Here is a 10,896-nt window from a genome sequence, read left to right on the forward strand (position 1 = left end):
ACATGAATACCAAGAAGGAGGTGGTACCCAGAGGCACCGTCCGTGCCAACCATCTCCTGCAGCTTTTCCATGCGGCAGCACCTTGGGGTGCTCATGGGTCCTCAGGGGCTGACAGGGCCACCAGCGAACGGGCTGAGGTCTCCATTTCTGGGGATCTTAGACCACAAGAAAAGATTCTCATCTCCCTCTGGGGAGTTCAGGTCAACACAAGGGCTGAACGCATGTCTGTTTCTACAAACGCAGTTGAAAGCGCTATTCCTGACTCCGGCGAGCCTAGACTGTAGTTAAGGAGACAACACTGAACACAAAACAGAATTGGATCATTGAGATGGAGTCCCATTACTTATCGCCCTTGACCGCTGGGATCAAGAGGATGTGCTTGATCCATAGCTAATATGGGGCCACTGGAGGCTTTTCTCTAAAACTTTATATTTTTTTAGAGCAGTTTTAAGTTCATGGCAAAATTCAGAGGAAGGGGGAGATTTCTCCTCTCCCTGCTGCCCCCACACATGCCGTCTCCCCCCTTATCAACATCTCAACGTCCCCCACCACATGGGACATTTGTTCCAGCTGGTGAACCTACATCCACACACCATTGGCACCGAAAGCCCACAGTTTACATCAGGGTTCACTGTTGGTCTTCTGCATTCTATGGGTTTGGACAAATGTATAATGACACGTGTCCACCATTACGGTATCAGACAGAGCAATTTCACTGCCCTACAAATACTCTGGGCTCCATCTGTTCCTCCTCCCACCCTTCTGGAGGCTTTAAGTGAGGGCGCCCCAGAAGTGGTGACTTTGGAAAATTAATCTTAGAGAAATAGAATGACCAGGAATGGGGAGGGGGCCGTGGAGGGAGGTGGCAGCCCGTCTCGCAGGCCACCGCAGCAACCCAGGCACAAAATGGTTAACTCCATTGGAAGTGTCTGTCTCTTTCCCCAGAAGACGCCTAAACCCAAACCTGTTCCCTTTCCCTCCTGGCTGCTCTTGTTTCCTCTCCTCTTCCCCGAGTTGGGATTCTCACCGAAAAGTTTATTTGAACGTCCACACACTCAGCGTGATTCGCTCTCTACGACAAAGCGTTGATTTCCACTGATGAAAACGGGAGCCACAGACGTGCTGGAAGGAACGCTCAAGCTGATGATGCGACTCAAGGTGCGTCCGTGTTAACAAGGCTGGTAACGGCCGGAGAGACAGCCGCCCCACGGAAGCCTACACATCCCAATCTGTGGCCTTAACACTTCAGGAATGCAGCTTAAAAGAAAAAAAGTCACGCCTTTGTGTTTCGCTTTGTGCGCTCAAAGAAGAGTTAGCATGCAAAAATGTGGGGCTTTACCCTCTGCAGGAAAACGGCAATGAAAACGACAGCTAGGTAATGGTCCCAGCAAGGAGAAACTCTGGTTGACCAAGTGATAGCATAGAAATAGGGATGCAAGTTCCAGAAAACAGCTGGTTTGGTACTCGGCAAACACTCCCAAGTAACTTTGCATCGTTTCTAGATTCTGAAACCATCTCTGCCTCCCACGCATGCCCCGGCTTCACTATCAACCATCACCCTGCTTACAAAACCAGCAAGGTGGAAACATTCAGATTCTAAAGGAGAGCTAATCAAGTTATTTGGATCAACGTTGGGAAAAACAGGTCTGTCGCTCCGCGGCAACCACAACCAGAAAATGAACAAACAGCAGCGGCTGCAAAGGCAGGCGTTCCAATGAAGCAGAACAGAATACGTGTGCATTTTTGTACAAAAGCAAGGACAAAATATTTTAGATCTTCAGGCACGATATTGCAGAAAGTTACAAGCCAATGCAAAGACGGTATTTATAGAGAAGACTTCAGAAGGACAAGCCATTTCAAGGATTTCGATGCACTCACAGCTTAATAGCCGTAGACCAGTAGATTAAGGAAATGAATCTGGTGGGTGCAATTAGCTGTTTTATAACCAGGAGACTTCTACTGTGAAATAAAGCAGAATATTCTTCTACTGCAATGGACTAGGATAGACACTATCAGCTCGTCAGCTGGTGAGCTGGGTTGGCTGAGCAGCCCTCTGCTTGAGTCTCAGTTTCCCTGGTTGTCAGCGGGACCAGAACTTCAGGATCAGGTGGCGACGGGATGGAATGGTGCCTGTAGGAATTCTTTGTCATAACGCAGCATACTCCTCCGAGGTGGGCCTTCTGGATAAAATAAAACAAAAGTGGCCCTAGGCAGAGGGGGTCTGGTCCTTTGGCCACAGGAGTGAAGTTCAAAGAATTTGTGCTTCATTCAATTACTCAAGTCTTGCCCCAAAAGTTGGAGTTATTTTGGACGCCTCACTTTCTTTCTGCCCCACCCCTGAAAAAAGTATCAATTCTTTCACCTCTGCCTTCAAAACGCCTATCAGGGGCTAGCCCGGTGGCGCAGCGGTTAGGTGCTCGCGTTCCGCTTCAGCGGCCCGGGGTTCGCCGGTTCAGATCCCGGGTGTGGACACAGCACCGCTCGGCACACCATGCTGTGGTAGGCTTCCCACATACAAAATAGAGGAAGATGGGCATGGATGTTAGCTCAGGGCCAGTCTTCCTCAGCAAAAAGAGGAGGATTAGCAGCAGATGTTAGCTCAGGGCTAATCTTCCTCCAAAAAAAATAAAATGCATTCAGAATCCAACCACCTCTCGCCAGCTCCGCGCCTCCCCCTGGGGTCCAGACCACCACCCCCATCCCCCGACCATTCACTGGGAGCTCTATGCTGACCCTCCTGTTCCTGCCCCTCCCGTTGACAGCCTGTTCTCCTACCGCAGCCTGAGCCGGGCCAGGCCCCTCCTCTGCTTGAAACCTTGCAGAGGCCCCTCTTTTCAGAGGTCTTCCCTCTCCCCAGTTGCTTCTGTGACCTCGTCTTCTATACTCTGCAAACTCCATTCCAAACCCACTGGCCTCCCTGCTATTCCTCAAACATGCCAGGCATGCCGCTGCCTCAGGGCCTTTGCACTGGCTCTTTCCTCCATCTGGAATGTTCTGTGCTCAGATAGCCCTGGGGCTACCTCTCTTCCTCTCCCACCTCACCTTCTCAGAGAAGCCCACCCTGACCACCCTGTTGAAAACTGGAGCCCACCTACCCTGATCCTCCTTAGCTTGTTTATTTTTCTTTATTGACAGAACTTATCACCTCCTAACATTACTTACTATTTTTATTATCGGCTTTCTATCTCTTCTCTCTACCCACATATACTTGAGTACTTACATCATGTGAGGGGTCCATATGTTTTATTCCCTGATGTATCCTGTGATGGATCCGTAGTGGGTCCTCAACAAATATTTTGAATTTTTAAAAAGAATGTGTTAGGCATAGGGACTGAAAGCTTGGCTTCTTGATCTAGAGCACCTAATTTGAATCCCGATTCTCCCACTTCCCAGTGTCACCTCTCTGTGCCTGATCTTCATCCTATAGAATGAACCCCCCCCCCCCCCCATTCTCTTTTGAAGTAATTCCTGTGGAATCTTCACTCCTCACATCCCAGGTTGGTATATACTAAACTAGAACATGGGGCTTCGTTCACCATATTGACCAGTTAGCTGACCAAGAAAAAGCTTTCTAAGAGGAAAGTTGCACACCTTTCCCTAGTTAATCATCTTATAAAGGCCTGCCATGAGTAGGCTAATAAAATCATATTCATCAATGACAGACTAGATCAATTAAGGTTCTTTGACAAAGTAATATGGATGAGCAAAGTCAAATATCCATGATAGGCACAGCTTGACCTGAGGGTCTCTCACTCTCCATCTCTTGGCTCTGCTTCCTCTGGGGTGGGCATCATCCTCAGCCAGCTCTTGCCTCATGGTGACAAAGTGGCTGCCACAGCTCCAAACCAGGCAGCTTCACAGATTATGGTCTAGCAGAAGAGTCTTTCTGCCAGCATGCCTATTTGGTTCTCTTCTACTCTCATTGTCTCCCATGCCCATCCCTGACTCAATCACTGTGGCAGAAGATGATGCTCTGATTAGCTAAAGCCTAGGTCAGAGGCTTCCTAAGTCAGGGGTGGAGCCCCTCCAAGGGCACACAGGCTGAGAGTGGGAGAAAGCGGGATCAGACACAATTATCAGTAGAAGGCTTTGTGGGTGCTAGAGGCCAGAATGACACACGTCCTCTGTCCCAAGAAGACTGCCCGTGCCTTCCAGAGAGTCTTTCGTCCCCACCTCCGTTAGGTATTTACAATCCACCAAAGACTTGTCCCACAGGAACGCTGATTCAGTTGCCCCCGGGCCCACTGTGGAAAGACGGGGATCCAGCACCTACGACATTAAACCTAACCGTCAGGCAAGACGAAACCCACACCTCGTAAGAAAGTACATTTACAAGGGCAAACAGCCTATCCCTAGGATCCGTCTCCTCTGCTCCTAGTTTTGTGGCCATGAACAAGTTACTTAGCCCAGCTGCGCCTCAGTCTCCTCATCTCTGAAATGGGCATCCTGCTTTTACCACCTAACAGGCTGCCATGAAGGCGAAGTCAGGTTAGACACATCAAGCCCGGAGAGCAGTGCCCGGCTCGTGGCCGGAACTCACTGAGGAACAATCTTTGTTGTTATTATTACTCGCAAGAGACCAGTCACCCACCTAGTGCAGAACTGAGTCCTGGACATGAGGCAGACGTGCGCCACATCATTTGGGCTGAGAGTCCCTTACGTCATCCCATGAGGAATGTTCTCCTTGAGTGTCAGCTACTGAGACACGTCCCACACGTCACACTCTGGGTCAAACCCTCACAGCTAAACTTAACCCGTCTGCTCAGTAAATCGCTCTAGCTCAGGTCCATCGCCGGCTAATAAGAGGAAGGCTGAGTTTGCGGTGGTCTAAGACGAGCCCAGTGGGAGATGGAAAGAGATCCACCCCTGAGGGCATGGCGTCAAGACCCGGGAGGAGCTCCAAGGACAACAGAAGGAAATAGGCCCTTACGACAGGAACCGCCAGACAGCTGCAAGCCCAGCTGACCCTTCGGTGCCCAGTAAGGAACTGTCTAAGCAGGGAAATAATTACCTGTCACGGTCAGCTTAAACCTCTGATCTGCCTCCAGCCCCTGCAGCCTCCGATGAGGGCGGGAGGCCCAAGCCCTGGACGTCGGTGGTGCAGACAGCGGTGGGCGAGCCGAGCTTCTGAGCCGAGTTTGCGACTTGATCAAAGTCTGGGGACAGGGAAGACACGCTCTCCACCGTGCAGGGAGGGAGGGGCTGCCTGCTCCCCCGCAAACCCGGGGCCTCACCGCCTTCCCATAGTGAAATCCCAGAAACTGAGCCTTCGGGAAAGCATTGTTTCAAAGCTGAATGTTTTTCATTGGTGACTCGTCTTACCTAGTGTTCGTCTCTAGAAAAAGACTGAGAATCCTGCTTTTAGCAAAGGGTTTTGATAGACGTCTGCTGTTTAAGTTCCCTGTATGTGGTATTCTGTTATGGCGGCCCAAGCCGACGAAGGCAGACGTCAAGAGAGGCGGGGCAGGAAAAGCAGCTCAGGGCGTGCGTGTGTCCCCACCACACCTGGAGTCGAGACACAGCACCTCCAGACACTAACCAAGTAAACCGATTTATTCTGCCTCGTTCTTAGTTTTGTCTTCAACACCTGGAACTTACAATAGCACCGACCTCATGGAAACCTTGCGGGCGTGAAGTTAGAAACGCTCAGCATTTTCTAGTATGTAGTGAGGTCTCAGTGCATGTTAGATTTAAAAATACGCTGACGCTGTGTAAACTGACACTGTGTCATCGCTTTTAGGGATCAGGGTATCGAAAGTTTCTATTTAAATGACAACCTGATATCTGAAAAGAAAAACCCATCCAACCATTATCCTCATTGATGGTAAATCGGAGGATGTGGCAGGAAGGGAGAGAAGGTCTTAGACACGGAGCAATGCCTGGTGTGACCGTGGAGGACTCGGGGTGTGGGACGCAGGGACATGATCTGGACCCTGGAATGAGGCGTTCAGGAGGGCTCCAGGCTAGAGAGGAGAGAGGGTGTCAAAAACCTAAACCACCTCCTTGCCGGTTCTGGAAATCACCTGGGTCATGTCCTGCTCCCCCAGAGTTAAAAGGGAGCCATGGGGTGGCCCCAAAGCTGAGCTCCAGAAGCAGGCCGAACCCTCCCACAATGGGACAAATTCAGTCACCTCACGTGCTGCCCACAGGGCCTGGGTGTGACCAGGCTGCCTTGACTCTGAGGGACCTAATGGGTCCAGGTTCAGGGCTGCTGCCCGCACCACGGCGGCCCAGAGCCCAGGGCCCCTGAGAGGCTGTCTCGTGCACAGGACGCTGTTCCCAAAGCCCCCCCCCCCCCCCCCCAAAAGGCACGGGCAGGCCTGGGAGGACTGGCTGAGCTAGAGACAAGAGCACCCTCCCCTGACATTCACCGCGGGTTCTCGGCCACCACCAAAACCACCGCTGAGGTTTGCCCCTCCTCCCAGACCAGGGGCAGTTTCAGGGCAGGCACCCTTTAAACCCAGAGGGCCACAGGTCACCAGCCAGTGGATGCCCCCATTGTCGTCTTCGTTCCACTGTTGTCTGAGTGTTTCCACCGTGCAAAGCCCTTTTCATGAATGGCTTCATTGGGTTTTCACCAAAACTCTCATGAACAGGAGACGGAGGTTCAGAAAGGGGTCCAATGGCCACCCAGGTCACAGAGCTCATCAGCAAGAGAGCTCCAAGGGCTCCCTCAGCAGCTGGGTCAAGAGCCAAGATCTGCGGCCAGACTGCCTGGGTCCTCATCCCAGCCCTTTCATTCATTAGCTGTGCAATTCAGGGAAAGTGAGTTAACCACTCTGACTATCAATTCTCTTATCTGTAAAACAGGCTAATCACTTTTAACATGGAATGGTCTTAGAGAAACGCCAAGCACAGGATAAGCATGTAATAAGTGACATCTACAGTCACCCTCATTTGTCTGACCTGGAGGCCTGGCTAATGGTGCATCTGCATTATTGGTTAAAGTTCTTTATGCGTCACTCTCCGTGTAAAGACAGGATTTGAAAAGCCCAGCTAAGAATGCAGTGTGATGTTGGCTCTTCCCTCCCCGTGATTCCCTGGCTGCATGTCACAGAGTTGTGGGGCATCTGCCACAGAACATCTGCATTCCCTGCCAGCGCCGACTCCCCAAAAGACGGTGACTGCATGGCTTTTATGCCGGAGAAGCAGCTGAGGACCAGGCAAGTCCGCTGCTCTCGTGTCATTTAACCAGCCCTGATGTTGCATAGAGGTCTCTGACGCTGGGGAAAAGGAGGGCAGGGAGGAAGGAGCACCTCCCCAGAGACAAGTCAACATGTAGAAAGAAAGAGGACGACTCTGGGGAGAGGATGCACACAGAGGGAGTGGAGAATTTTGCTGAGGCCCTGTTGGGCCCCACGCTGCCCGGGACCCTGCACGCATTATCTCGTTTTATGCTCCCACGAGAACTGGAGGCAGGGACTGCTATTATTCTCCGTTTTCACAGATGAGGAAACTGAGGCTCAGAGAGGCCACTTGTTCAGGGTCATAGCTAATCCAAGGCAAAGCTAGCTGCCAGAAGGGAGATTTTTCAGACCTTTTTGCTGGGCGGCAGACTTCTGTGTCTCATTGAATGTTATTTGGGGTTCCAGGATGGAGCAGTCAGCAACTGCTGTGTAACAAATCCCCATGAACTTAGTGACTTAAGGCAACACCCATTTATGACCTCCTGGCCTCTGTAGGTCCAAAGTCAGGTGGCCTTGGATGGGGTCTCTCCTTGTGATTTCTTCAGGCCCAAATCGGGGCATTGGCTGGTTCCTAACGGGAGGCTTTGTGGGAGAATCCGCCCCCAGCCTCGTTCAGGTTGCTACAGAATTCAGGTCCTGTGGCTCTGAGGTTGAGGTCCCTGTTCTCTTGCTGGTTGTTGGCCAGGGGCTCCTCACTGTTCCGGCAGGCCACACACAGTCCTGCTCACATGGCCTCTGTCGTCTGTGACCAACAACAGTGAGTTGGGTCCTTCTCATGTTTCCTATCCCCTGACTCCTTCTTCTGCTACCTGCTGAGTAAACCCTGTGCTTTTAAAGGCTCACGTGCTCACGTCAGGCGCACTTGGATAATGTCCCCGTCATAGAACATAACATCATCATGGGAGTGACATCCCATCATATCCACAGGGCCCACCCACACTGAAAGGGCTGGGGACTGTATGAAGGTGAGGGTCCCTGGAGGCCTTCCCCTGTGAGTTGGCGAAGATCAGAAAGGAACCCGGGAGTTCTGATGCCTCATCTCTAACGTAGACGCTGCGGCTGCACCCTGGGATGATGTGAGTGGAAATCAACTCTATAACCCTGGCTGTGGCACCCGCTCCGTTTATGGAGCCCTGGTCTCAAAGCCAAGGGTATGATTCTGTGTCTCCGTGGCACCCAGTTCGTGGAGCCGGCAGTAAGTTGTTGAGCTAAGATGATGGGTGGAAAAGAGAGCAGTGCAGGGAAACCACAAGCCTTCTTTCCTTCCTTCCTATTTATTCTTACTGGACACCTTCTGCATGTCAGGCAATGGACTAGGTCCTGGTCACACAGCAGTGAACAAGTCTAGCAAAACAAGGTCACTGCCCACATGGTCTTGAGCAGTGGTCAGCAACCTGTTCCCGTAAAGGCCAGATGGTAAACATTTCCAGCTTTGCAGTCCTCTGTAACAACTACTCAACTCTGCCGTTGTAGCAGGAAAGCAGCCATGGACAATCGTAAAGAACGAGGTGGCTGTATTCCAATAAAACTTTATTTATAAAACAAGCGGAGGGCCACATTGGGCCTGCAGAACGTAGTTTACCCACCCTCGGTCTAGTGGGCAAGACTAACAACATACAAGTGAAAAATAAACAAGATCATTACAAGTTGTTGTAAGTCCCTTGACGGAAACACAAAGGATGATATGACAATAAATCGGAAGACGAGGTCATCCCTTTGGATAAAGTGGTCAAAGACGACATCTCTGAAGAAGTGACATTTAAACAGAGACCTAGAAAAGGAAATAAGAAGGAAGTGGACGACAAAGGGAAGAGCAGCAGGACCAGCTGGCGCAAAGGCCCTGAGGCAAGAGGAACTTGGAGTGCCCCAGCACAGAAAAGAGACCAGACACAGTGACGGGGGGATCAGCTCCAGGTGGGGCTGGGGAGGACGCGATGATAAAGGACTCCAGAGCCAGGGTGAGGAGTGTGGATTCTGCTCCACGCAGGATGGGAAACCACGGGGGCCTGAAGCGGGAGAGTGACAGGGCTGATTTATACAGCATCCTACAAACCCAGAAAGGGCAAAAACTGTTCTGGGCACTGTTCACGTGAGTTGAAACGACTTCTCCAAAAGGTGTGGACCTGCTAAAATCAAACACACGTGAAACCTTCAGACAGTCCTCCAAATGAACAGCCACTTACTTCTAATAACAGTTAGGAAGCAGAATTCGAGGCAGTAGGCATGGGTGTGCTGGGTGTAGGAGGGTAGGGGGTGAGGGAGAATGTGCAGTAGTGTGTTGTCCTATCCAGAGAGCTCAGTTTCGACTCCCTGCTGCTGACAACCTCCTCCCCTCTCCGCCCTGGCCAACACACCTGCAGGGAACCGCCTACAACGATCAGATCAAAGCAAGATGGCGCTTTTGCTAAAGTTGAGCTAAATGCCTTCCCGGATCAATCACAGGTCCCTTCATTGATTGCACATTCTACTTAAAAAAACAAACAGAACCAAAAATAAATAAATGAAGTGATCTGAGAGCTCAGAGCCATTACGATATGGATTTTGCTTCTTACAACCCCAGTGAAAAACTTTCAGAGCTGGGGCAGACGTAGTAATCGTGCCCTGGCACGTGAAAACTGTGCACGCATCTTGGGCTTACTCCTGGGCAGGCTCCATACGGAAGCCCAACTGCTCACTCCACTAACGCTCCTAGCTCTGCAGGATTCACGGAGCTGTGGAGCCCACGGGCTGTGGAGCTGCCACATAGTAGGTGGTCCTTTACCAGTGTCTACTGCACCATCCCCTTGTCCCCGGTCTATAGAAGTTATGCAGGCTCACGGGCATGCCCAGGGCTCAGGCAGTCTTCTCTCTTTTCGACTGACCCCTCCCTGCCAGTCCCCCGTATCCAGCACAGGGCCAATAAGGAGCACACAGGGCTTAATAAATGGAGCAAGAACTGGATCATAAAGCAGGAATGGCTGCCTGGCTCCCTCCATGTGGAGATGGCTCAGAGCCCTCTCTACACGCTCACTCAGAACAACTTGAAAGATGACCAACGCACCATCCAAGCACATGAAAATACCATCAGCAGTAGACCCAGGAGAAGCACAAAGAAATAAACAATGCCCCAGGATGGGGAGAATTCTCCCTAAATGGGAGGTGGAAAGCAGAGGTCTAGTTAAAGATTCCAGAGCATGGCTCAAAAGGAAAGTCCTTCTCAAAGAAACACCTGGAGGAGGGGAAACAATCTGTCACTTTCAGACAGCTGGGCAAAATCTTTGGCTATCAAGGCCTGGGGATGTGGTGAGTGACGGGCAAGGCTTTGCCTTCTGTCGGCACAGCACGTTGTGTGGTCTCTGATCTCTGGACTCTCCATTTGGGTGACATTTGTACCCAGTGCACAGTTATCAAGAGCTTTCTTTGTGCCAGGCATGGGGCTAGGGCTGAGATGCAGTAAAGAGTGTGGTAGCTCGGAAAAGGTGGAGAGACAAGACCAAAGCTAAGGAGATGGCAGACATACGAGAGCCCCCAGACCCTAGACATCATCAGCACAGCTCTGTCCCCACAGGGTGGGAGGGGAGACAATCCACCACTCTCCCAGCAGGATCTGCTCCTAAAAGTCAGGCCATCAAATCTCTGAACTGAGACAGATGACAAGACACAGAGACCCAAGGGAGGCAGAGGCATGTGAGCAGCTCCTCTCTCACCCACACGTGTTGGGCTTGCACTC

Source organism: Equus quagga, chromosome 5, assembly GCF_021613505.1.
Source record: "Equus quagga isolate Etosha38 chromosome 5, UCLA_HA_Equagga_1.0, whole genome shotgun sequence".
Lineage (NCBI taxonomy): Eukaryota > Metazoa > Chordata > Mammalia > Perissodactyla > Equidae > Equus > Equus quagga.